Source organism: Pinus tabuliformis, chromosome 4_2, assembly GCF_031772625.1.
Source record: "Pinus tabuliformis cultivar Carrire ecotype Pingquan chromosome 4_2, CPIR1, whole genome shotgun sequence".
Lineage (NCBI taxonomy): Eukaryota > Viridiplantae > Streptophyta > Pinopsida > Pinales > Pinaceae > Pinus > Pinus tabuliformis.
Window position 1 is genome coordinate 125,416,792 of NC_142304.1, and position 26,092 is coordinate 125,442,883.

At 39.9% G+C, this 26,092-nt stretch overlaps 1 protein-coding gene across 4 annotated transcripts in view; it reads right to left on the reverse strand.

Annotated features, from left to right (window-relative positions):
* Window positions 1-26,092, reverse strand: part of LOC149168559 (RNA helicase family protein) — a 241,472-nt gene that overhangs the window by 124,033 nt on the left and 91,347 nt on the right. The window lies entirely within an intron of this gene.

The window sequence follows — 26,092 nt, forward strand, 5'->3', positions numbered from 1 at the left end:
TCTCAGACCAAGATTAATCGTCCTATGTAAATATCTCAGCACATGCTTAGCAGTGACCCAGTGTGCATGTAGAGGCTCGATCATGAATTGACTCAAAGGGTTAACTGCAAAGCATATTATTGAAAAATATGGTAGCCATTGTTGGTATTTTCATTATGACGAAATTGGAAATTTAAAATATATTTATGCCTCCTAAAAGATGATAAGTCGGCTCCACTAAATGTCAGGTCAGTTGGGCCCATTAGAGGCACCCATTCAACCCCTTATGATGACTATATATATGTGACAACTGCTCCTCATTCGAGAAATTCAGTTTTGGATAATTATCTTTGTTTTTCTGCGAGCTAGAATTGTTGAAAAATGTTAACTAGTGTCGGTCTTCATTATTGTATTTGAGTCATGATGTAATGTATTTATCAAAAGAAAGAAAAAGAAATTTTATTATAAAGGAAATTGACTTTTTAAACCCTGGGTTTCATGATTGGGTCAATGGTTCTTAGGTCAAAGCCTCTATTGTAGGCTTCTAGGGTTTATGTCAAGTGTCCTTGTCCATGTCATAATGTAAAAGACCCTTCTTGGGCTTTGTCAATCAAGAAAGAAATTTATTTTTATGTAAAATAACTCTTTTAGGCCTCCTCCACCAAGTCGGCCTCATCAAGGGAATTCAACCTCACAGATTCACTATATAAAGGCAACAACTTGACCTCATTTGGAGTACATCCACAACAGGTTCGATCTGCAGTTGTTGGGGGCAGAAAAAGGGTGTGAAATTCAAGGAAGAGAAAGGAAACCCTAGCGAAGGAGAAGAAAGTCTTTGTCAAGCAAAAGGAGTCGAATTTTCTCTACTTGTCTCACACGTGCGAAGTTGTTGGGTTGTTGGAAGGGCTGAAATTGCAGTAATGTAGTTGGGCCGTAGTTCTGGAGTAGATGGCCCGAAATTCTGGAGTAGCTGGGTTGAAATTTTGGATTGTTGTTGGGTTGTAGATGCTGGACTAGAAAAGACTATTGACGTTTTCTTAATCATATTGGAAAGTTGACTTGGTGGAGGATAAAGGTCTTTTGGTCAGGTCTAGGGTCTTGGTCTATCTCAATTTGATTAGTGGAAGAGTTTGACTGGGTTTTCCCCTAGAGAGGGGTTTTATCTATGGTTCAGTGCCTACATCTGGTGTCATTGATCTTCATGTTTTGGCTTGATGATTGCTTGATTAAAACAAAGACAAAAGAAGAACATAAAGAGAAGATAATAAGAATACAAAAATATCACAAGTAATTATCAATATAAGAGAATCTTTTGCCTTTATGATTTTCTAACAAGAATGTTATGAATAAAATAATCAATAAAATATAAATTAAATAAATAAAATAATAATAATAATACTAAATTAATTAATTAATTATTTAAAAATTATTAGTTATGAAGGGCTAAAGGGTTAAATGACATGACCATTCACCATCGTGGCCAGTGAATGCCGTTATAGGCAACCATCACAAAGGCGATGTACACATCAATCATTCATTTGTTCAATAATAAAAGTTATTTATATACAAAATTTACATACGAGTATTTTACATAACTACAATTTTTCTCTAACAGTGGTATCAAAGCTATTCGACCCTCTGGACATTAACCGTTGCACAGTCTGTCCACTAAGCTTTAGATCCTAAAGTCATGGGAACATATTCCCAAGCAGTATCATATGACCATAAAACTAATCGGGAATTATTACTAGAAATGAGAGAAATACTTGCAAAATCAATAAAGCTTTTTGAAACATTGGATTATGCACCTATAATGGAGAAGGGCATTGACATGAAAGAAACTAACAATGAAGAATGTTCTAACATGGAAAAAGATGTTGAACATGTTGAATTAGGACGAGAATAGAATAGGAGTAGGTGTTGATTTGGGGTAGCATCGGATGTGCTCTAGCCATAAAAATTGGTGGAGAGGCTAAAGCACATGAGATCTCCAAGACCCAGAAATAGTTTGGGGAAATTCTACCCAGTGAGAGAGATATTAAAATAATTAATATTTTTAACGAGTTCCTAAGTCTAAACTTAGGAAAATAAAAATATTAATGGGTATTAATATAAAACTGGTTAGAAGGTTCTAAATGACATGGATCAAGCTAAATCTAATCTTAGCCGTTGATTAGAGATGTAATCTCAGTCGTTGAAGACTCAACATGGAAAGTATAAGAGGAGGCTTGAGTGTCTGTTGGAGATACACCAAGTTGATCAGTCAATTCGATTTTCTAAAGCGGGGTTTGCTAAGAGAAATCGAATCAGTGATCAGAGTTGCAACGAGAGGCAGAGATAGTGTCGAAAGACCAGCATAGAGGCAGAGAGACAGACACAGAGCCAACAGAAGCTACGCAGAGGGCCAGAGTGACTGTTGTTGGGCATGGAATCCCTCCGCAGTATGTTTTGGGGCACAAAGCCCAAGTTTTGGTCAAATAATGTTGTAAGACTTCGCGAATTGCTGGCGCGGAGCGCGAAATGTATGTTGAGTCATAGGGTCGTTCGCCCTATGTTTTGTAATGTACTGTTGGCCTACCCACGGTCCGCGAACCATGGGAATGTATAAATAGAGCGAAGCTCTAAGTTGTAAAGAGAAGGAGAGATAGATGAAATCGAATGGAGTCTAGAAGATAGCGAACATAGAGTAAAGGTCTAAGTGTCTTGAGTCATAGTAGTAGGAAGAGGCTCTGCAGCTGAGTGCACAAAGGCCTAGTAGAGTCCGCAGCGGAGTGCGTAGAGGCCTAGTAGAGTCCGCAGGGGAGTGCGCAGACCCCCTGCAGCTGAGTGCGCAGGGCAAAGTCGAGTCTATAACCAAGGAAGAAGAATAATAAAGAGAAGTTTGATTCCAAATCTTGTGTATCTGTTCTTATGCTATTTCCTGTTTAAGTATATTGTTTTTTTTATCGCATGCACTTATATGAATATTGAACACTGTTAAATATAACTAGACACATACTGATAAGCTAAGTGATCGACAGTTATCGGGTTAATAGTAAGGAATTGGGTAATAACATGGATCGCGCCTCGAGCACGGTTGCGCAAAAGCAGCATCGCAGGCTGCGAGGTACTGATAGATGCGCGTAGCAACGTGCGCGAAGGGCAGATCTGCAGACCACTGAAAATCATCAGACATCTCTAGGGTGCAGAAACCTGGTTCTAGCACCCTCCCATACTACTTTGGGTGAGACCTCAATCCACGCTCCACGAACTGTTGCCGAAAGGGCCAGTAGTACCGGGATTTGTTTGGCTAAATCACCTCTGAACCTGGGTCAGGCCCCTATAAGCCAACAAATGGTTCCGTTGCCGGGACCGGGATCTGCATAAGGGATGTCTGATGTCGTGTCACTGGAATCAAACCAAGAAAGAAATTAAAGGGTGGTTGGACAAGAAGATTCACGAGTTCGCGGCACAGGAAAACAGGAATCTGCGAGTATCTAAGGAACAGTGGTTGGAGCGCTACTTATATACGGAAATCCACGAAATTTTCTTTGCATCTTTTCCTTCTGATTTATATGAGTGGATTGCGAAGCTAGCAGACAGTCAGGGAAGGTGTAGGCTCGACAAACCCATCGTGTGGACTCCGGAATTAGTGCGCAAACTAGAAGCGACAGAAGACAAGATTGCAAGAGCTGTGGACCATTGGCTCGATCGAATTATAGGAGGATTTATCACTAAGTTCGCAGTAGATACGACCGTTAGCTACAGTGAGGCGGAACGACGCTTCCTCAAAGGACCGCGTGGTAAGTATATTAAATCTTTGAACACTTGGATTAAGATGCTATTGTGTGAAAAGCGGGTTAGGCGAATAAATTAATGTTTGGGACTATGGGAAGTGGGAAGATCTACAGAAACGGAGGTAGTGAAGAATTAGAAACTAGCCCCTTAATTTCACCCTCACGGCAAAACGAGGAAGAGCTCGCGAAAATTTCTCCGAGAAGCGCGGTCAATCTGATAAGGCAGCGAATTCCGCGCTTACCACCTCCACCTACACCGCCACCCATCTCACCATCTTCACCTCCATTTATCGCGCACTTATATGAATACTTAACACTGTTAAATATAACTAGACACATATTGATAAGCTAAGTGATCGACAGTTATCAGGTTAATAGTAAGGAATTGGGTAATAACACGAATCGCGCCTCGAGCAGGGTTGCACGAAGGCAGCATCGCAGGCTGCGAGGTACTGATAGATACACGTAGCGACGTGCGCGCAGGGCAGATCTGCGGACCACTGAAAATCATCAAACATCTCTAGGGTGCGGAACCCTGGTTCTAGCACCCTCCCATACTACTTCAGGTGAGACCTTAGTCCGCATTCCGCAGATTGTTGCCGAAAGGGCCAGTAGTACCAGGATTTGTTTAGCTAAATCACCTCTGAACCTGGGTCAGGCCCCTATAAGCCGACAACTGCGCAGAGGGCCAAAGGGCCTGCGTGAGTGATGCAGAGGCTGCAGAAGTGACGGAGAGGGCCAGAGAGCTTGCGCAGAGCATCAGAGGGCTGACGCAGAGGGTTTCAGGCTGACGCAAAGGCCAAGAGAGTTGACGCGGTGCCTCAGAGAGGCGTTGGAGAGTTTTCGTGGAGCAGACTTTTCGAATATCTGCTTCTGAAGAGAGGTATCACTGCCAGATTGATTTCTCTGTAGGGTGAGCCAGTTTAGCACCTAGTTGTACTCAGAAAAGTTGCTTAATAATAAAACCCTCAGAACTGCTGCACCGGTTTTCCCAAGTTGGGTTTTTCCGGGAACGATTGTCCAAAAATAAGGGTGTCCCTTGTGTGTTTGTCTATTTCTTTCAATGGATTATCTGTAGATGGTTGACACTGCATTGTGTTTATTTCATTATTTATATGGTTAAATAACTTGTTCAGTAATTAAAAAAGTAGGTGAAATAAATCAGATAGTGCAGGAAAATTTCTAACGGGTTAGACTTAGAAATTTCAACAGTAGGAGTCAGAGTCAGAATGAGCATGAGCATGATAGAAATTCCTCCTCCTTACTGCACAACAATGGTGCTGACAGTAACAACCACTCAAGAAATGCAGCAAAATCAAGAAGATTAAATGAAAATACAAATTCCAAGGAGGATGAGTATGGGAATAGTGATGAAATCATAAAAAAAACCAAAAAGCAGATTTGACCACCAAAAGTCATTCTTGTCTTCATCTTTGGGAACAGAACACAAAGAGTCACACACAAGTATAATTCAATAGAGATTGTCGGGATCCTCCCAACAAAAAATAATGTGTCAACATTGAAGCGGTCAGATGACTGGTCAGCATTAAATGATGATCATATTCTAATGAAACTTCAAAAAAACCCATTGATTTTCAACTCAAAGAACCGCACCAACAAAAAATTCCAAAAAAACTTTTGAGAATTGAAAAATTTTGCATGCATACGTGCAATTGAATATCTGCCACTCTTCGCAGTCCATAGTTCAAGCGCCAACGAATTCCCCTGCTGCATCCTCATCCCCTCTTAGCACAAACGAACTGTAGATCTATTCTAGTGAAACCTGTAGCAGAGAATACTGATGTGCCCGCAGAAAGAGAATCCTGGCCCGAGATGCAAGACAGAAGAATGAAGATTAAGGGCAATAGGTTTGCACAAGGTCGTGGTAGAGAGATCGAATCCCATAATATACCTATTCCTGTAGGCAATTCTTATCCTTTTTATAACAATAAGTCTTATGGTCCATGGTAATTTGAGGCACCTGCAGGGGCACCAGTAGTTCCAATTTGTCTAGAATATAATGCTTTGGGACCCCTTCTAGTGAATGGACCGCCAATGAATTCTAACAGACCATTAGGGTTTCCCTGGCACCCCAACAATGACTACACGCAACATTTTGTTAACATGGGCACCCGGCCACACAACATTGTTAGAAACACAGATATGTTGATGGGGGCATAAGAGTACCCTCAGCTGAAGGAGCTCATGAACATTAAAGATGAGCTCAATGTGCAACGCTCGTTCAACACTATGTGCTTGAAATGTGATTTACGTCAGGCGGTGCTTTCTCCAGAGTTGTTCGGGACCAAATTTGACATGTTTCACAATCCGCCTGTTGTCGCGCGGATTGACACGACAACGCTCAGACGGGGGCTGTCACTCTGATCCCCGATCCCTCCGTTTAAGCCTGTCTCCCGCGGCTAAGGGGGGTAGACCCTGTGAGGTGATGAGACCAACTGTCGACCAGTTGGTTGGGAGACACGAGATACGATGATAAAATGGCTCGATGGATTTGGTTAATTTAGCAGACCAGTGCCTTGTGGAGTTAATGTTTAAATGATTACTTTTTAAATGATATAGAAACATGGACCATGAACAGCAACCATCTATCATCAGCTAAATCACGTGATCAAAACGATATCCGGCAACTGAAAGCTTTAAAAGATAAATGCCTTAAAATACCACGAGAATTATAAACCATTAACCAGATATCAATTTCGCAACTCGGCTTGAAAAACTTAGATCCCAGCATGAAAGATATAACATGAAAACAACTGAATCTGGCAAAAATAAATTTTCCACGAAATTTTTTATATTTTTTCAATTTTATTTTTTTTTTTTTTTTTTTTTTTAATAAAATCTAAAAAAAAAATTAATCTAAAACTGAACTATAACCCTAAAAATCCCTTTGAAAATATATATTTTTTTTATTTTTTTTATATTATGAAAATTTAAAAAAAATCTAAAATAAAATTTAAAATCTAAAAACATTAACTATTCATAAAAATTAAACTAAACCAAAGTTAAATTAAATAAATCCCTCTTCTTCTTTTCTTTTTTTTTTTAAAAGAAAAAACCTAAAAGAAAATCTAAACTAAAACAAAAATTTAAATTTAAAAAAAAAATCTAATTTTAAAACTAAATCTAATCAAAACAAAATCTAAATCTAAACAAAACGAAATTGAACTCTAACTAAGCCCTAAAATGAAAATCTACAAATCTAATATTTATAAAACTTTATTAAAATGAAATCAAAATCTAAAAAAAAAGCTACGCTTAACTTTTTAATGTTTTTATTGAGTTTATATCCAAAAGGAAAGATCGAAATCAAAAAAATAAATCGTAACTACGAAATAAACCCTATGTTAAGGCGAGACAACACGTAACTATTCAAACGGGATACCTGCAGATCGAAATGATACCTGTGGCGATGGCGGAGTCTGCAAACGAATGAAATGGCGTGACAAGATATTACCTCAGCCGCAGAGAAGCATGAAACGTGACCCAGCCTCAGAAAAACTGTGGATATCCAGCGGATTTGGAAACGATTTGCTAGCAGTCGGTTGGAGCACGTATGGGCAGGAAGAAAATCTCCTTTCTCTCGCCGTTTTGCAGGTGTATTTGCGAGTTTTGCAGGTGTATTTGCGGGTCAGCAGAGGAGTCGACGTCTTCCAGCAAATCAGGCAGCAGAGATTTCAGAAAATTTGCGTGGGTGTCTTCAGGTTGATGGCCAGCGTGTTTAAAAAAAACGTGTTTCATCCAAATCGTCTGCCCTCTGACGCCTTCAAGCCATATGTCTGCGTGCTCATTCAAATTTACCTTACGTTATTGATTGAGGCGTGCAGCTTTCAGCGACCGCGTGATGCTTGGGAAATTTTTCAGTTTTGAAACAGTCACTTGCTATCCAAATTGAATTTGCCTGTATAATGAGATTGACTGGCTCGCATAACAACCAAATTGATGGCGGCAGACGGCAGGATGGCGTGATTTCTTACGCAGATGCAAATTCAAGATTTTATTTCCCAATGAAAGCCCAGGCGTATTTCGAAAGCGATTTCAAGAGTCTCTTTCTGCAAAAGAGAAAAAAATTTGAACAGTAAAAACAGCTTTGATGAACCCTTGAAATTTCTCAGAAACCCTGCAAATCGAAATAGAAAATCGATACAAGAAAAATATGTACATGAAAACAAAACTGAAAAACCCTAATGAAAAATTTGTAACCCTAAGCAAAATTTTCGAAACCCTAGATTAGCTGATTAATGTACAAATTGTGGCCTCTTAACAGCCAGATTCAGCAAATAAGAGCAGGAATACTTTCAGAATATCAGAAATTTTGAACTTCACTGTGAACAGAAAAAAAAAATCTCTCAATGTAAAACACGAAATAAAACTTAAAAGATTAACCCAGGGCATAATCGGCTGGGCTCTGCACAGAAAAGCCTGTGGGAGTCGGCTGGTTCAGCCCAGAACTTCCCCAAACGCCCACAAATACCCTTCACTTAAAGAGTTCCTGCACACCTCAAGCAAACATCAGTAAAGAGGGCAAGAAATGCTGCTAGATTTCAGGAATAATGGAGATACCTGCCATTATTCCAGAAACCCTACAACATTCAAACCCTAGCACGTGAGCAAGATACCTGTACTCACAATACTCTGAAAACCAGCTATATTTAACTGCTGAAAACTGAAATATGCAGAAAAAACAGTCATCTCACAGCAATTCCGAAGAGTAACACCAGCCAGTTTTGAACCCCAAAGTCTTTTTATTAACCAGAAAATCAGATTACAAGAGAGCTTTTTCAGTCCAGACTCACAGATCAGATGATCTCAAATGACTCCCTAAGACCCTATATAAAGGAAATGATCCTAACGGCTAGTTCGAGTGATCCATGTAGAAATGATCTCGACCGTTGATGAGGATCAAGACATCTCTTGATCTCATCCGTCGATTTATTAACTTAAAATATTATTATTTTATTAGTTAGGGTTTTTGCTTCATTTTTAATTTTTTATTATTTTTTATTATTTTAATATTTTTATTCATTTTTTAATTTTTTAAATCATTTTAAAATGGATCACTGAACTAAGCCTTTCGGAAACATCACCTAGGACCTAGGACTTAGGACTCATGAGGGGATTTAAAACATTTCTCGACCCTCAGGACACATTACATCATGACTTTTACAAAATTACATCTTAAGGGACAAACCCATTTAATACAGACGCTCATAAATCACCCAGCCCTGCGACACAATGATAATCTAGCAGATCAACACACTAGGATTCTCCTAAAGTTCTAATGACAAAATCAATCCCGGCTTTGGGGTCAGGTTTGAAGGAAAACTCTGCCGATCCGTGGATCGGTGAGACAAAAAACCTTCCGGGACGTAGATTATCATCAGAAAGTTAGGTCCACCTAGGCAAATTACATACATGACTCATGTCTGCTAAGATTATTTACAATTAATACATGCAGACTGGGTTTACAATCAAAAAGATCAAGCTGCTGATGATGGCAGGATGGCACGGACATGCTGATCAGGTGCTGCTTCTTTCTGTCAAGAAAAACGGGGTGCACTGCATGGGTAGTTGACCAGAAGAGGTCAACATCTGGCTCCACTTGGGGACACGTTGCTGCTTGCAGGAATGTGAGAATCCAGAATCTGCATCCATACAACACAAAAATAAGTAGCGTCCATCCCAAAAATCAGCGTATACATTAAGCACAGGAAAGATAAAAGCTCTTCATTTATTAACTATCTAATAACATGAAAAGTAAATCTAATCCTAAAACAGAAATGAAATGCTGAAAGACAAGGAGTAGAGTTAGAAATACAATACAAAAAATGCCTCACGGCATCAGATGTGTTCAATATAGTGCATACTGAGCATTTGCCTGCTTTCAGGCAAATCTGTCGGCTGCTTGTCGGATGTGCCATGTCCAATTTTGCATATGGTAGGACTCTTTCCTATCCGAAAATCAAGCTGCTCGCGGCCGTCTGATGCGTCAAATCTTCTTCTCATTTTCTTTCTCTTGCGCTTTTTCTTTCTGGCTGGTTTAATTACTGATGACCAGGAACTCTCTGTTTCAAAACTATCAGATGAAGTGTGCATGATATGTCTTTCTTTAGCCCGCATCTGATCTTTATCATTCTTAAGTCTGTCCGGATCACCTTCAATTAACCATCTTTCAATCGAATCAATAACCTCCTCATAATAAGATGGAGCTTGTTGCAACACATGAGAAGGATCCTGATCTATTGATGTCACCTGATTTCTTTCATCTTCCAATTGCTGAAACCTTTGAATCTGTATTCTAATGGCGTCCATCTGTCTAGAGTGTTCAACCTTTATAGCACTGATTTGTCTGGCATGGTGTTCTTGCATATCTTTTATTACTTTAACATTTTCTTCCTTTATGTCCATCAAGCAATGCTGCATAAAATTTATTTCTTCTCTGTGATTCGCTTGCATGTCAGCCAACTGATTATTATGATTGAATGTCATGATAGTCATTTCCTCATCCATAGTGAATAACTTGTTTTGCATAGAGTCAATTTCCCTATCATGATCAGTTTTAATGGTCACCATATTTTCCTCTAAGACTGACATCTTGCTTTGCATGATTCTAATTTCTGTTTCATATTTAGTTTTCATGGCCTCAATTTCCTTAGCATGCTGATTTTGCGTGACTTCAATCTCCCTATTACGTTTTTCCAGGTGGGTGTATAAAGTTTTCACATCATTGACATAATTAGTTTGATTGATTTCCATATTTCTCACCAGCATCATTAAATCTTGTATTATTTGCTTTTGCTCCTCCTTTTCATTGTTATGAACTTGATCTGCAATATTTTCGGTGGATGACACATTCTGACATGAAGAATCGTCTTCAACAGCTGAACCTTTACTATGATTACTTTTATTCTGTTGCACAATTTTAGAGGCAGAAGGCAAGCTGCTTGGATAACCATATCTATCTTCAAAAGCATTTATAATGTCTTTTAAAGAAGTAAAAGAATCGTTAGGAAAACTGTTAAACCAATTCAAAGCATCATCTTCTAAAGAAAGGACAAATAGACGCATTTTGATATCACCATGACTAAACTGAGGGGGTCTGCAATATATGATCATGAAGCGAATAAACAAGTCTAGATGCCTTTTAGCAGCGATTGGATCACCATCTGAAAAAATAGGTAATTCAGGAATGGCCTCCTCCGGAAGATCATGGAGACGGTGAGTAAAACGACATGGTTTAAATGAATAATCCATTATGAACAATAAGGGATCAGATGGATGATAGAACTAGCTCTGCTCAAGAAAATCAAAGGATGCAAGAAGTGGAGTCGCCACTTGAACAATAAAACTGATTCTAAGATCCAAAAAGTAATCAACAAACAGATATGCGGGAGGGCTTCTCGTCTGGGAAAAAATGAGAAAGTGGAGTCGCCACCCAAACAAGAAACAAAACCGAAGAGAATCTGCTGATATGTGATGAAAAGATGCCAGAATATTTGAATCTGCCAGCGCAACTGAGAGATGAGAGATGAGAAGATTAATGTCGATAAAACTCCAGGAACAGGAAAACTCTGTCCCCGGCAACGGCGCCAAAAATGTTGTCGCGCGGATTGACACGACAACGCTCAGACCGGGGGCTGTCACTCTGATCCCCGATCCCTCCGTTTAAGCCTGTCTCCCGCGGCTAAGGGGGGTAGACCCTGTGAGGTGATGAGACCAACTGTCGACCAGTTGGTTGGGAGACACGAGATACGATGATAAAATGGCTCGATGGATTTGGTTAATTTAGCAGACCAGTGCCTTGTGGAGTTAATGTTTAAATGATTACTTTTTAAATGATATAGAAACATGGACCATGAACAGCAACCATCTATCATCAGCTAAATCACGTGATCAAAACGATATCCGGCAACTGAAAGCTTTAAAAGATAAATGCCTTAAAATACCACGAGAATTATAAACCATTAACCAGATATCAATTTCGCAACTCGGCTTGAAAAACTTAGATCCCAGCATGAAAGATATAACATGAAAACAACTGAATCTGGCAAAAATAAATTTTCCACGAAATTTTTTATATTTTTTCAATTTTTTTTTTTTTTTTTTTTATAAAATCTGAAAAAAAAATTAATCTAAAACTGAACTATAACCCTAAAAATCCCTTTGAAAATATTTTTTTTTTTTATTTTTTTTATATTATGAAAATTTAAAAAAAATCTAAAATAAAATTTAAAATCTAAAAACATTAACTATTCATAAAAATTAAACTAAACCAAAGTTAAATTAAATAAATCCCTCTTCTTCTTTTCTTTTTTTTTTTAAAAGAAAAAACCTAAAAGAAAATCTACACTAAAACAAAAATTTAAATTTTAAAAAAAAATCTAATTTTAAAACTAAATCTAATCAAAACAAAATCTAAATCTAAACAAAACGAAATTGAACTCTAACTAAGCCCTAAAATGAAAATCTACAAATCTAATATTTATAAAACTTTATTAAAATGAAATCAAAATCTAAAAAAAAAGCTACGCTTAACTTTTTAATGTTTTTATTGAGTTTATATCCAAAAGGAAAGATCGAAATCAAAAAAATAAATCGTAACTACGAAATAAACCCTATGTTAAGGCGAGACAACACGTAACTATTCAAACGGGATACCTGCAGATCGAAATGATACCTGTGGCGATGGCGGAGTCTGCAAACGAATGAAATGGCGTGACAAGATATTACCTCAGCCGCAGAGAAGCATGAAACGTGACCCAGCCTCAGAAAAACTGTGGATATCCAGCGGATTTGGAAACGATTTGCTAGCAGTCGATTGGAGCACGTATGGGCAGGAAGAAAATCTCCTTTCTCTCGCCGTTTTGCAGGTGTATTTGCGCGTTTTGCAAGTGTATTTGCGGGTCAGCAGAGGAGTCGACGTCTTCCAGCAAATCAGGGAGCAGAGATTTCAGAAAATTTGCATGGGTGTCTTCAGTTTGATGGCCAGCGTGTTTTAAAAAAACGTGTTTCATCCAAATCGTCTGCCCTCTGACGCCTTCAAGCCATATGTCTGCGTGCTCATTCAAGTTTACCTTACGCTATTGATTGAGGCGTGCAGCTTTCAGCGACTGCGTGATGCTTGGGAAATTTTTCAGTTTTGAAACAGTCACTTGCTATCCAAATCGAATCTGCCTGTATAATGAGATTGACTGGCTCGCATAACAACCAAATTGATGGCGGCAGACGGCAGGATGGCGTGATTTCTTACGCAGATGCAAATTCAAGATTTTATTTCCCAATGAAAGCCCAGGCGTATTTCGAAAGCGATTTCAAGAGTCTCTTTCTGCAAAAGAGAAAAAAATTTGAACAGTAAAAACAGCTTTGATGAACCCTTGAGATTTCTCAGAAACCCTGCAAATCAAAATAGAAAATCGATACAAGAAAAATATGTACATGAAAACAAAACTGAAAAACCCTAATGAAAAATTTGTAACCCTAAGCAAAATTTTCGAAACCCTAGATTAGCTGATTAATGTACAAATTGTGGCCCCTTAACAGCCAGATTCAGCAAATAAGAGCAGGAATACTTTCAGAATATCAGAAATTTTGAACTTCACTGTGAACAGAAAAAAAAAAATCTCTCAATGTAAAACACGAAATAAAACTTAAAAGATTAACCCAGGGCGTATTCGGCTGGGCTCTGCACAGAAAAGCCTGTGGGAGTCGGCTGGTTCAGCCCAGAACTTCCCCAAACGCCCACAAATACCCTTCACTTAAAGAGTTCCTGCACACCTCAAGCAAACATCAGTAAAGAGGGCAAGAAATGCTGCTAGATTTCAGGAATAATGGAGATACCTGCCATTATTCCAGAAACCCTACAACATTCAAACCCTAGCACGTGAGCAAGATACCTGTACTCACAATACTCTGAAAACCAGCTATATTTAACTGCTGAAAACTGAAATATGCAGAAAAAACAATCATCTCACAGCAATTCCGGAGAGTAACACCAGCCAGTTTTGAACCCCAAAGTCTTTTTATTAACCAGAAAATCAGATTACAAGAGAGCTTTTTCAGTACAGACTCACAGATCAGATGATCTCAAATGACTCCCTAAGACCCTATATAAAGGAAATGATCCTAACGGCTAGTTCGAGTGATCCATGTAGAAATGATCTCGACCGTTGATGAGGATCAAGACATCTCTTGATCTCATCCGTCGATTTATTAACTTAAAATATTATTATTTTATTAGTTAGGGTTTTTGCTTCATTTTTAATTTTTTATTATTTTTTATTATTTTAATATTTTTATTCATTTTTTAATTTTTTAAATCATTTTAAAATGGATCACTGAACTAAGCCTTTCGGAAACATCACCTAGGACCTAGGACTTAGGACTCATGAGGGGATTTAAAACATTTCTCGACCCTCAGGACACATTACATCATGACTTTTACAAAATTACATCTTAAGGGACAAACCCATTTAATACAGACGCTCATAAATCACCCAGCCCTGCGACACAATGATAATCTAGCAGATCAACACACTAGGATTCTCCTAAAGTTCTAATGACAAAATCAATCCCGGCTTTGGGGTCAGGTTTGAAGGAAAACTCTGCCGATCCGTGGATCGGTGAGACAAAAAACCTTCCGGGACGTAGATTATCATCAGAAAGTTAGGTCCACCTAGGCAAATTACATACATGACTCATGTCTGCTAAGATTATTTACAATTAATACATGCAGACTGGGTTTACAATCAAAAAGATCAAGCTGCTGATGATGGCAGGATGGCACGGACATGTTGATCAGGTGCTGCTTCTTTCTGTCAAAAAAAACGGGGTGCACTGCATGGGTAGTTGACCAGAAGAGGTCAACACCGCCCATGGAAAAGTATGTTCGCAAAGCTCCAAGTAATCTGAATCTCGAGGACTACTAAACTTGGGAAGAAATCAAGAACCTCTGAATCGAGCATATTGCAGATACTCATTCCTTTATTTTTATTTAGGTTGGCTCTCTCGAAGGCATTGAAGAGGGTCGTCGTTTCAAAAAGTGGGGATTTCCAAGAGTTGAAGATATTTGTTGGTTAAAAACAAACCATGAAAATAGCGATGCATCAAAGGTTGTTATAAATGGTGGAGGAGCTTTATCAAGCACACTAAAAAGCATTGTTTGACGAGTATCAAAAACGTTATCCCACCACATCTTATGCATCCAAACATTGATGTAAAAATAGATGTTACTCGAGAACCTCCATATACATTAACTCAGAAGCCCGAGTATCTTTATCGCATAATTGAACATATGGTTCAAGTTCGAAGACGAATTGAAATTTTCAGTAAAGAAAATAATATTCAACCAGGCTGGCTTATTATAGGGAATGGGCTCTCTTCGTCCCATTCCAATAAGGAGCTTCTTGTAAAGAATTTTGTAGAAGCAGAAGACACATTTGTCCAATCCGCCATTGATTATTGGGTTTACAGAGCTTTTTCTCAATTCAATCGAGCACTTGGAAATCTTGCCGTGAATGGGACTATGCAAGCTTATCTGAAAGAATCATTGTCTCGTATGCATGTAGCATCAGAAGAGGCTAAGAAGCAGAGAATTTCAATGAGTGTGGCACTTGTAAAGAGTGCCTACCTCAATTTAGAAATTGGAATGGTTGAGTCATTGCACGTCACTTCCCCATTACATTCTTCCATTACTAAGACACTGCATCAATAGGGACATGACCGTATGAATGAATCTTTTGCTATAAAAAATAAATAAAAGAATCTTAATAAATATAAGTTGCTTTATGAAAATTGTTAAGGTGACTTTATTAAATTGTAAATTTGTCTTCTAATAAATTTTTATAAAGTTACTTCTTATTAAATAAATAAAATATTAAAAAAAATCAAAAGGAGAATGGATAAACCCCAATTCCAAGATAGTACTATCGACGAATTACACACGTCTAAGTGTCGTACACAACAAGAGAATTGTTTTCATTATGCTTTAAGGACAAAGCATCTCTCAGAGAACGGCAATATTATGAATAAAATAATCCATAAAATATCAATTAAATAAATAATAAAAAGTATTAAAATAATATTAATAAAATAATTCATTAATTATTTAACAAAAATTATTAGTTATGAAGGGTTAAAAGGTCAAATGACATGATCATTCACCTACGTGGCCAGTGAATGCCTATATCGGAAACCATCATGAAGGCAATGTACACATCAATCATTCGTTTTCTCAACAATAAAAATTATTTATATACAATATTTACATACAAGTATTCTACATAACTGGCTTAGTCATGAATTGACTCAAAGTGTTAACTGCAAAACATATTGTTGAAAAATATGGTAGCCATGGTTGGTATTTTCATTGTGACAAAATTGGAAATTTAAAATATATTTATGCCTCCAAAAAGATGATAAGTCGGCTCCACTAAATGTCAGGTCGGCAGGGCCCCTTAGAGGCACCCATTTGACCCCCTATGACGACTATATATATGTCACAATTGCTCCTCATTTGAGCAATTTGATTTTGGATCATCTTTGTTTTTCCGTGAGCTAGAAGAGGAAAATGGAGATCAAAAATTGTAGCAAGTGTGGAGGCTTGTTTCTTAATATTGTTATGGTCAGTTATCATGATTATCATTATGCTTTTTTATATTTTGATGGACATTGAATTCTCTCTCATAAGGAAAGCAGTTTTGGGTTTTCCCCTTGTGGGTTTTGCCCTGGCCTCAAACCTAATTCTTTATGTCTCTTGTTCATTGTCTCACTATGCAATTTTGTTGCTCTTTCAATGTTTAATAGTTGTAGTTTTTCTTTTGTAACTGCTTGATGATACTATGTGGAAATTATGCTAATATTATCATTTGAAGTAGTTATATGCTAGAAAAATTGATTCTAGTCTCCCATTCTAGAAAAACAACATGGTATTAGAGCCAATCAAAGAGCAGTTCCTTTGTAAAGGATGAAATTAGCTATGGGTTGGTACGTCGAATTCCTATGCCTCTTGATCTGCGTATTTCCTGGGCCTTTGTTCATGCGATAATTTCTATTCCTCTATGGCTTCTACAAAAATTTTGTGGCCCTCTACCCTTGCTACATCCTATGATGACCCTCATCTCTGAGGTTTTCAAAGGATCCTAGGTTTGTGGTACCCAGGTAGAAAATGAAAACTACCCTAAGTTTGTGATCTGATCAACTCTCTATGATGAAATCTTAAGACCTGGACATAATCTGAGTCTCATCTTGTGAATGAAATGATCCCTTTCTCCTTCATGAATAGTTTAGAGCTCCCTATATTTCTGTAATATTCCTAATGGATAAATTAACAATAATATCCAAACATGTACTCAAAATAGCAGGCAAAATACGAAATCAAAGCACCCAATCTAGAACACCAGTGAATAGAAGCATAAAATTTAAACCATTTTATTAATATGAGGAAAATTTGAGTACAAGTGTGAGAACAATGGAACCTGGACTTGCTCTGCAAGCTATGCAAACCCCAGGTGATACAACTCTGATACGGAGAAAATACTGGCCCAAACTGGTACTGCGCACTACCCAGAAAATTATTGTTGTTGTTACTAGAATGGGACTGAAGATTCTACTATGAAGAATGCCTGGATCATCCTGAAATTACAACCACAGACTCCCCTCGAAACCCCTAGAAATACCTAGAAAGGGTTTCGCCCAACTCCAAGCCAAAACTGAACCAACAAAGTGATGCAAATTTACTAGCTAACCAACAATATGCCCTATTGTAAGAATGAGGATTCCAGGCTCAAATATTGCCCGAAAAAATTTTGTAAAATTAGTTGGAGACTCCACTCAATAAACCCACAAAAACCCATAAAGCGTTTGGGTTGAATACACTAACCCCTGGTGACGCCCAACAAGTGCAAATTGCCCAATTTGGCCAGAAAACACCCCACAGTATTGATAATACTGAATTATGCCCAAATCCACCACCGAAAATTTCTCCCAACACTAGCTCAATTCTCCACTAAGAAATACCTTCTATTTCCAGCCCTTATCTCTCCCAGCTCCACTTCCCAAAACCTCTATGCAGCACTTGGTCAATAACATCTGCACCCCTGTCAAAAGATAGAAAAGTCGACCCAGGTAATAGCCTCCAATCCATCCCAACAAACCACTGTCCAAACTCCAATCGAACAATAAGAGAATTCCCTGCAAAAACCTAGAGCCTCTAACCCATGCTTGCTCCCACAATGTGCTCCATGAAATTGCCTTGGCACCTAAGAAATGTGCACTGCTAAGTAAACTTCTGTAATGATCTCCAATGAAATCTCTGAATTGAGCCCCCCAAATTGCCTCAGTAGGGAGACACTCGAAGTTCTCTGAAATGAGGGTGGAATTCCTGCTTGGAAATTCCTTGTGTTGAACAACACGGGTTGTCTTGGCTAAGTAGCTCAAGAGAACTAGAGTTGAATTGTAAAACGACAAAAAGATGCCAAAAGTGAGGCCCTCAAGCTCTATTTACAATTTGCTAGCCTCTTCTCCCCTTGTGGCCCCACCCTTTCTCTCTCCTAATTTGCGCTTTCTTCTCTTTCTCTCTCCTCCAAGAATGTGAGTTCCCTCCTTGGGTCGAATTTCTCTTTCTTGTGGCCCCCACATTCCACTAGAGCTGCAATTTTCCCTTGTTCTCCTAAATTTCAAAGTCGGAAATGTCGCCTCTTTCCAAAATTGTCTCTAATGTGAAAAATCAAAATTGGGGACATGTCAGTCCTCCCCGCCAAAAAATTGTTTGTCCTCAAGCAATGCCTAAACAAGAGCCCTCTCTGATTGTTGATCACCACCATCACTGCCAATATTACCAGGATCCCAAATGTACCACTAAGTCATCCCCTATCTTTGCACTATCCTGTCAAGTATAGGTACCATAAGCCCTTTGCATACTATCGATAAGTACGGCATCATGGTAATGTAGGACTTTGTCCTACTCCCCATGAAGTTGCCCTACCAAGTACTCCACCTCATGCACATCGAAAGTAAACTCTTGAAGATACAACCCAACTCTTGTGGTGATGAAGTCTCTTCCGCATGAGCTCATCCTGATATCCTCCTGTTGATCAACCTACCATGTTGATGACATAGTTTTAAGACTCCGACTCCGACTCCGACTCGGCCGAGGATTGACTCCGACTCCGACTCCGAAACTGTAATGACTCGACCGGCTCGATTTTAATGACTCGGTCGTTGTAAAAAATACATTAAATATTTATTTTTTTTATAAAAAAACATAATTTTAAAGATTTTAAACATAATTTTAAAGATTTTCATTCATGTTTCCAAACACACAGCATTATAATATAGATGGAAGACAACATATGATCAAAGTAGGCTCATGAACCAATCCATTATATCAAAATGGTACCCAATGGCAATACATGATCAAAGTAGGCTCATGAACCAATCCATTATATCAAAATGGTACCCAATGGCAATACATAGTCAACTGTCATACATGATCAAAGACTCAAAACAAAAAACACATAACCAAGGAGGCTAGAATTTAGAAATGGCCTCTACAACAAAAGTAAACTGTGACGGTGACCAGACTCCAGGGACCAGTACTAGTACTACAGTACTACTGGCTAATAGCTACTGTCAGAGGAGCCAAGATCATGTCGATCAATCTCTGGATCATCATCATCAGAGTCAGACAGGGGGCCCCATGGCTCCTCATCATCATCATCTCCAACTGCAACTATAGAAGTGGTACCACTAGCAGGCTGTGCAACTGCAGCAGATGCAAGCTGAGATAGAGTAGATATGCGGCTGCGCTTCTGTCGTGGCTAATCTGAGGAAGCACCTACAACTGGAGTCCTTACTGGCTGTGAGACTGAGGCTGGTGGATTGGGATCTGCATTCAACTGAACAGGGCGAAGTTGAACAACATGTTCAAGTTCAACTGACGTCTCCATATCTAAATCTACATCAAGATCCTCATCAGGATCAAACTCTGCTGGACGACTCTCCACTACCCAATCTGATGTTGGATCAATGTCTTCCAACACAATGGGATCTGAATCAGGTCTTTTGTTCAGCAAATGGTTTCGTCTGAGCCGAAGGTTGTATTGGACATAAACTAGATCATTTAACCATTTTTGATCCAAACGGTTTCTCTTCTTTGTGTGAATCCTCTCAAAGACAGACCAATTGCGCTCACACCCAGATGCACTGCAAGTTAGACTCAAAATACGAATTGCAAACCTTTGCAATTCAGGACAATGGCCACCAAAGGCCTCCCACCATTGTGCTGCAAAAAACATAGGAGTGTAATGAGTTAGCTCAACAAAATTACAAATTATATCTAACTTTCAAAATTTCAAATTACAAACGATTTAACAAACTTTAAAAAAAAAAGTAAAACTATTAAGAATTTGAAAATTGAAATTTTTGTTTACCTGGCTCATCTGCTTCTCTTGCAATCTTTGTTAGGTTCTTCCCAAAGGTACCTGCTGCATTGCTGAAGATATTGGCCTGTCGGTGTATCTCCAGCTGATCAGACTCCAATGGGATCATGCGTTCAATGCAATCAACCAATCCATCTCTGACCTCCCCCCTCAAAGCTCTTGACTCCTTAGCTTTATAATGATACCGTGGGTTCAAAAAATACCTAGTTGCATGTATAGGGCGATGGAGTTGATTGTTCCATCTTTCATCAATGATTGCCCAAATGGGCCCATACTTTGCCACTCTATCCTTCTATACCGTCTTTATTTGCTCCTTTGCTTGATCCATAGCCTCATAAATGAAGCCCATAGCCAACCTTTCCCCATCCACCAACCGCAACACCTTAACTAGTGGCTCAGCAAGCTTCACAATCTCTGCTGCCTTTCTCCAAAAAGTTTCTTCATGGACTTTCCTTTTCAATTCTTTGCCTTCTGGTTTGTTAGACCAATTGCTTTGATTCCATTCATCACTGGAAAACATCTTTTGCAAGTTTCTATGTTGGGAAAGCATAGATTGCAATGTCAAAAAATGTGTAGCAAATCTAGTGATGGCAGGCCTAATAATATCCTTGCCCCCAGTGTGTTTCCTCATGAGGCTCAAAACCAATGTATGATTGTAGATAAATTTTGTTATGCTTTTGGCATGATCTATAGTGTTTTTGACCCAATCTAATTTTCCAATATCCTCAAGCATGAGGTCTATGCAATGTGCAGCGCATGGGGTCCAAAAGATGGTCTTGTGTTTTTCCTCTAACAGTTTACCAGCAAGAACATAGTTAGAGGCATTATCTGTGATGATTTGAACAACATTAGCCACCCCCACCTCCTCAACAACCTGATCCAATAGCTGAAACAACAAGTGGCCATCTTTTACCTTATCAGATGCATCAACTGATTTTAAAAACATGGTTCCCTGTGGGCAGAAGACAAGAAAGTTATGATGGTACGGTTTCTTTGATCAGTCCATCCACCTGACATGATGGTACACCCTGTTCTTGCCCATGAGTCCCTGAACTCTTGCAAATACTCATTAATGGATTGAATTTCTTTCTGCAAACGAAACCCCCTTAGCTCATGCATAGTAGGGCCTTTGAAGCCTTTTCCAACAGCATGTATGGCATCAAACATAGGCTCATAATATGGTGAACAAGCAGCATTAAAGGGGATATCAGCATCATACCACCATCTAGCTATGTACTCACAAGCAGTCTCCCTCAATTCTTTCTTCCAATGGTCATCTAAAGTGGGATGCATTTGAGTTTTACTAACTTCAGGACCATGTGCATCTGAAACAGAACCAAAAGAGGGAGAAACATATCGGAAAGGGTTGGATGTATCAGTTTGAGGGATAGAGGAAGAACCCTCAAAATCATAATGGGGGTTGGCACTGGCAGCCATCATTTTTTGTATCTCCCTCTTCCTCCCAATTTCAGCCTGTATGTCTCTTTGTCTAGCCTTATCTTCTTTAAATTTCTCAAAGCTGGCCAACAAATTCTTCCTAATCTCCCCAATTTCTGGTGAGGTACATGGGGTAATTTGGCCTCTAATCCCTACCAAGTGTTGTTTCATTCTATTAATGCCCCCAGGACCTTCCTTAATTTTCCTATGGCAAAATTTGCATTGCATTTGACTATCAACCATTTCAACATATGCCCAAGTAGGATCTCTTGCTCTAGGTGCCATTTTTTGACTAGGAAATGAAAGAAAAATAAAACCTTGATTCAATGTTCATTTAATTGACAAAAAACACTCTCTAAGATTTCTAGATATGCACCTAAAATTTACTAAGCAAAAACAGATTTATAGAGGTGAAAAAAAATACCTCCAGGCACAAACTGCCTCCTCAAGCTTGCTCCAAGAATCAGCTCCTCAATGCTGCTCCAAATGGCTGCCCAAGAAGCTCCTCACTCCAACTACAATGCTCCTCCAAGACTCCTCACTGCTGCTCCAAAACAAGCTCAAGAACTGCTCACTAACTCTCAAAGAAGACTCTCACTCAAATGCATAAGATTGCTGTGAGTGAATGAGAGCACTTGGGTGTGTTAAATAGGGTTTGGGGGGGGGGGGAAATGGACCCCAAAAATCATTTAGCAAATTCATATAACTATTTGGAGTCCAAACCAACCAAAAAACCATTTAAAAATCCATTAAAATTTTATAAAATCGTTGTAATACGTGTTGCTGGGCGGTTTTTTGTGACTCGGCCGAGTCATAACAGAAACGGCCGAGTTGGCCGAGTCAGCCATGACTCGGCCGAGTCATTGAGTCATGGCTGACTCGGCCAGGCGAACCGTTCCAAAGGCCGGGTCATGGGTGGAGGCAACGGCTCGGATCAACCCGGTCGTTTCGGTTTCGAAACGGCCGTTTCTTAAAACAGTGGTTGATGAAGTCGCCCATCCCTTTAGCGAGTCACTAAAGCCCAACAAAAGATCTGAGAGATCTCCCGCTGTAGTAGCCAACTCATCCCTAAAGATTGTTGAGCTGTCAAGTACTATGATCCTCGGGTCCCATGCCATGTCGTCGCTATGCCACTCTGACTCTAACAAACTACCCATCGTGCACACATTGTGTCCTCCCCTAAAACTTGATGAAGAAATATCGATGAAGGCCAAGCTCATCCTGCCCAGATATCTTTATGATGTCAATAACTACCGATCCATTGTTAATCCTGATCTTGGACTACAACTGGAAAAACCTGCCTCGCCATACAATGGAGGCCTCAACGATCCCCCATGTGTCAACCTCAAAGTGAGCTAGATCACCCTCTGCTATGGACCTGCACCTCACAAAATGTAGTGGCTTGTCAGCCAACTGAATCCCTAGATCCCATAACCAAATTTGTTGTGACGTAGTCCTGATGACTATTGGAATCCACTTGCTCCACAACTTTGCTCCCTACATGCAATTGATATATAGACTGAGTCATGAATCAATCTAGTGCATGCAAAGTTGCCCTGCGCCTGCCATACCACACCATGGGATCTGTTATCCTGCCTCCTGGAAGCGCACCCCGATACTGCTCAGAGACTAAACATCCGCTCATAAGAAAGGTCATCCACCAACTATATATGCTCCTATGACACCTCAGAGTGCCTCACACAAAATGTGTCATGCATCTCCTTAAGTGTGAACTCAAGGGTGGAACATACACTACCTTCACAGCGAACCACGCACTCCACAAAACAATACCTCTCAACTCATGCTCTTACCCAATGCCACCGATGAGAAGTCTCTCCCTTGTTGCGCTATGTCCCATCCAAATTGTTGATTTGTGGTAGCATCGGATGTGCTCTAGCCATGAAAATTGGTGGAGAGGCTAAGGCACATAAGATCTCCAAGACCCAAAAATGGTTTGGGGAAATTCCACCCAATTGGAGAGATATTAAAATAATTAATATTTTTAATTAGGTTCCTAAGTCTAAACTTAAGAAAATTAAAATATTAATTGGTATTAATATAAAACTGGGTGAGAATGTTCTAAATGACATGGATCACGCCAAATCTAATCTTAGTCATTGATTAGGGACTTGATTTCGGTCGTTGAAGATTCAACAGGAAAAGTATAAGAGGAGGCTTGAGGGTCAGTTAGAGACACACCAAATTGATCAGTCAGTTCGATTTTCTGGAGCGGGGTTTTGCTGAGAGAATCGAGCTAGTGATCTGTTGCAGCGAGGGGCAGTTCGGCACGAGGCCGAGAATACATAGCAGAGAGGCAAAGATAGTGCTCGAGAAACAGCGCAGAGCCTGGGAAGGCTAGCGCAGAGGCGGCTGGGACTAACGCAGACGCTGAGGAGGCCAGCGTGAGTGACGCAAACGGCTAGAGGGCTAAAGCAGAGAACCAAGTGGTTGACACAGAGGCATCAGTAGTTGCGCAGAGGATAGCAGGGTTGACACAGGGCCAAGAGACAGCGCTGAGTGATTTTTCTAGGGAAAACTGAGTGTTGGTGAGTTGATAGGGTTACGCAGTCCCTATCAGAGTGACACAAAGCAGTGGAGAAGCTTCGAACAGCTTTCGCTGTCCAGCTATGGAGTTGTCGTAGTTGTTGTGGGATCAATCATCCGGTGACTGATCAGCCGGAATATCTGTCTCTGAGGAGAGGTACTTCTGCTGAGGGCATTCTCTGTTGGGTGAGCCATTTCTGGCACCCTAGTTGTATTCAGAAACTGCATAATAATAAAACCCTCATATCTGTTGCACCGGTTTTCCCGCATTGGGTTTTTCCGGGGACGATTGTCCAAAAATAACAATGTCCCTTGTGTGTTTGTCTCAGTTATTTCAGTTGTTGATCTGTATATGTGTTAAGGCTGCATTTGTGTTTATTTTCGGTATTTATATTTATAAATAACTTGTTAATGAAAAGAACAAGTAAGAGAAAATAAACCAGATAATGCAATAGGGATTTCTGACGTGTCAGACTTAGAAATTTCAACATGGTATTAGAGCATTGCAGATCACAGGAAAACTGAAGGCACCAGCAGTAATCTGAAGAATTTGTAGCAATAGCAGCTATCCCAAGAGACAGCGTTGTTCCAAAGCAGAAGCAGCAAAGAAGAAGTGACACAGGCTATCCCGAGAGACAGCGTTGTTCCAAAGCAGAAGCAACAGAGAAGAAGTGACGCAGAGGGCCTGCGTCATCATTTCGAGCCAAGAGGAGGGTCAGCACAGAGGCAGAGAGGGGCAGATCAGACCTATGCAGTGCCCGGTCATCTTTCTCAGCCAGGAAGGATTGATGTTGTGGCCAGAAGGTGTAAATTCTGCCATTACCACGGTTGCGCAGACCCTGAAAGGCTCAGTTTCTTCAATTGTCGGGACTTGGGGAGCTGTGGGTAGATTGTGATTGAGAAGTCGGTGGGGTGTTGATTATGTCAGAGCAGAACAGTACCTAAGGGGATGGAACCAAGGTAGAGGGAGTTGCTACCTTGACAGATTTCTAGCCAAAGAATCCAGATCCGAGTTGCAGTTGCAAGGAGGATTGGAGAGGAGCGGTTCAACATTTGGCAGGAGGATTTCTAGCAAGAAAATCAGGACTTAGAGGGAGATTTCCATGAGTGAAGTCGAAACTCAGAGGGAGTCCAGGATAGGAGCTGAAATGGCAGTGAACGGACTGAGGGATCAGGACAGGTTGGACGGACTTCCAACTTTATCATCTGGAAGTCCAGGATCCTGGCAGTCTTGAATCGACATCGCATCAAGGACTTTGCCTTGTCGTGGCTATCCCAATCGACCCAGCTGAGAATGAGAAGTATGAGGATGCAATGGCGAGGGCAAAGTGCATGATCCTAGACAGGGGTAAAGATCATGGCATACCACATATTGCTAAAAAGAACACAACAAAGGAGATATGAGATACTTTGACGACCTTGTATCAGGGCACTTCCGTGCAGCGGAAGATGCTATTAGAGAATCAGTTGCGGTCGTATCAGATGCAAAAGGGAGAGCACATAGATTTGTTCTTCCTCAGATTGCAGGAGATTCGTGACCAACTTACTTTTGTGGGGTCTACACCGAATCTAGAGTTCATGGTGAGGACTGCCCTGAATGCAGTCTCCGAGGAGTGGGAGACATTTGTCCAAAGTATTTTGGGCAGGGCTACTCTTCCAGGTTGGGAGGAGATGTGAGCAGCTCTTCGCCAAGAAGAGATCAGGAGGTTGACCAAGGCGGAGAGTAGTGGCAAGGGAAGTCGAATCAAGAAAGAGGAGGAGGAGGATGCGGCTCTAGCATCTACAGGACAACAAAGGAAGAGTAAGAAGAAGGACATCTCCAAGGGGAAGTGCTTCCATTGTGGGGAGCTGGGACATTATGCATCCTAGTGTCCTGTTGACCACTAGAGTGGCACCTGATGA